Genomic DNA, 2643 nt, shown 5'->3' with positions numbered 1-2643 from the left:
AGTGGTCCTTTTCCTAGTGCAAAGATCTTTTAAAAATTTGGCATAAGTTGAAACCTGATGGATTATATCTAAAAGAGGAATATTAACTTGGACTTGTTTAAATACCTCTAAAATTTTGTCTAAATGTTCAGATTTATTGGATTTCAGTCTGTTTGGAAAAGGAGCTCTAAGACTTTTAAGTACTGGACTAGATGAATTTTCAGTTTCTGGTGCTTGAGGTTGAAAGGTAGTAGTTTTAGAAGGTGACTCGACAGATGAGTCATCTATATCATCAAGTGCAACTACCTTATTGTCTATTTGTTTTCCTGATCTTAAGGTATGAATGGCATTTACACCATTAACTTGGTTTCCTTGTTGGGGTCGTGGACCATTTTGGTTCCTAGGATTTGGCTCAGGTTGGCTAGGTAACCTACCATGTTCTCGTTCACTAATGGTCGAAGCCAGCTGACTTACTTGCATTTCTAGACGGGCTATAGCTTGGGTGTTATTATTTATGAGTTGACCCATGGTTTGCATAAAGCTGGTATGTGTCTTCATCATGGCTTCTAGGCTTTTCTCTAAAGAGGTAATTTTCTTGTCATTATCATGGAAGCTTGGCGGGTTGTTCATTACTGGGTTGGACCTTAGATTTTGCTGATTGAAATTTGGATTACCTACATTAGGATTCTGGGACCATGAGAAATTTGGGTGATTCCTCCAACCTGGGTTATATGTGGGTGCATAAGGATTGTTCAATGGTCCTTGATAGGTGGCATTCACCTGTGCACACTCATTCGAGTAGGAACATTCTTCTAAGACATGATCTGGTGCATTGCACCCTTTACACATGGGTGCAGATATTTGATTTACATTGTCTGGTCTCTGTAATTCTAAGGCTTCCAATCTACGTGTTAAGGTTGCAATCTTGGCCTCTGATGCTAGGGTTGGTTGAATTTGATGCATTCCTCCTCTTGAAGGTGTAGCTTTATCAGGTTCCCTAGTTGTTTCCCACTGTAAATTTTTCTCGGCTAGGTCTTCTAAGAATTGCCAAGCTTCAGTAGTTTCTTTGTCCATAAATTGGCCTTGGCACATGGACTCTAGCATGGTTCTTGAGTTTGAATCTAACCCCTCATAGATGATCTGGCATAGTCTCCAAGTTTCTATTTCATGGTGTGGGCATTGGGTCAAAAGATTCTTGAAACGATCAAAGTACTTTCAAAATGATTCACCAGCTAGTTGGTAAAATTGATTTATTTTATTCCTAATTCTAGCTATTTTATGATGGGGGAAATACTTTTTTAAAAATATTCTCACAAAGCCCTCCCAGGTAGTGACAGAATAGTTTGGCAGACTATAAAGCCACTTCTTAGCATTGTCCTTAAGGGCAAAGTTGATTAATCTAAGTTTGACCTCATCCTCTGTTAATTGCAGTTTCATGGTTGCACATACCTCCTCAAATTCTCTAATAAATATATAAGCATCCTCTAATCCTGTGAATTTTGGAAGCATATTTATGATTTGAGGTTTGATTTCAAAATTGTTAGCTGTGGGTTGTGGCAACCTGATACAAGATGGTTGGATGGAGCCAACTGGATAATACAAATCCTTAAGGGTCATGGGTTGGATTGGTTCAGCCATTGGAACAACAGAAATTGACTCAATCCTAACTAGACGACCCGACACTCTTCTCCACACATGAGGTGTACGGTTCTCGATGTTTATATAATTTTTTTTTTTTATAAATTTTTTATGTATAAGAAAAAGAAAGAGAAAAAATTCTAAAGAGAAGATCCTAAGGAGTCCTAAATCTAAAGAAAAGTAACCAAATTAATTTAAATTTTAATAATTTTTTTTTTTCAAACAAGTGAAACAATAAATTAAACTCAATCTATCCTAGGGTTAACCTAAATCTAGACAGCTCCTAACTGTTCCAAGATGACCCTTCAAACCTTCCAAGTGGAGATTGATCAACTAGTTAGCCAGGTAAGTATAAGAGGTGGGAGGTTCACTCATCGTTGCCTTTCTAGACACCAAACGAGTTGGTCAGGCCAGCAACTGAACCAATTTAACAAACCACCCTCAGGGACTTGCCTAGACACCAACTAATCAAACAACTCAAACTTGGTAGAACTCTTAGGGTTCCTTGTCCTATTAAGCTCGAATTCCTTAAGGTTGACGTCTAATTGATTTTAAGATTAAAGGTCTAGGTAATGCAATATGATGAAGATGGTTTTTGGGCTAAGGAAGGGTAATAAATCCCACCTTATCTTGTTAATGGGTTGATACCCTTAGATTAATTATGAAAATGCAAATGCAAATAAACAAGATGACCAAGAATGTAAAAGATTTTAATTTAGAAATTTTTTTTTTTAATTTTGATATTTTACTTTACGATTATGAAATGTCTTTTGTTTTGTTTTTTTTTTTTTTTGTGATTAAGTAAATTCAAATGATTAGGTCTAAAAGCAAAAGTAATTAACTAAAAATAATAAAAGAGAAATTAAAAGCGTACCTGAGTTTTCCAGCAATCACCAACTAAATATAGAAACCTAAAGGAAAAAGAAAGAGAGTTATAAAGCACGAAGAATAAATATTTGAAAAAAATTTAAAATGCCAAATCCCCGACAACGGTGCCAAAAACTTGATGTGCAAATCTTAAAATTT

General features: G+C 35.8%; 1 non-coding gene across 1 annotated transcript; it reads left to right on the top strand.

The window, feature by feature from the left end:
• Positions 1-1141: 1141 nt before the first annotated feature.
• Positions 1142-1248, top strand: LOC140856783 (small nucleolar RNA R71). Its single transcript, XR_012140385.1, has one exon. It is a non-coding gene; the product is annotated as a small nucleolar RNA R71 (small nucleolar RNA).
• Positions 1249-2643: the final 1395 nt, after the last annotated feature.

Source organism: Elaeis guineensis, chromosome 3 (assembly GCF_000442705.2).
Source record: "Elaeis guineensis isolate ETL-2024a chromosome 3, EG11, whole genome shotgun sequence".
NCBI classification, from domain to species: domain Eukaryota; kingdom Viridiplantae; phylum Streptophyta; class Magnoliopsida; order Arecales; family Arecaceae; genus Elaeis; species Elaeis guineensis.
The sequence above is the reverse complement of the archived record's forward strand: the minus strand, read 5'-3'. Positions and strand labels throughout refer to the sequence as shown.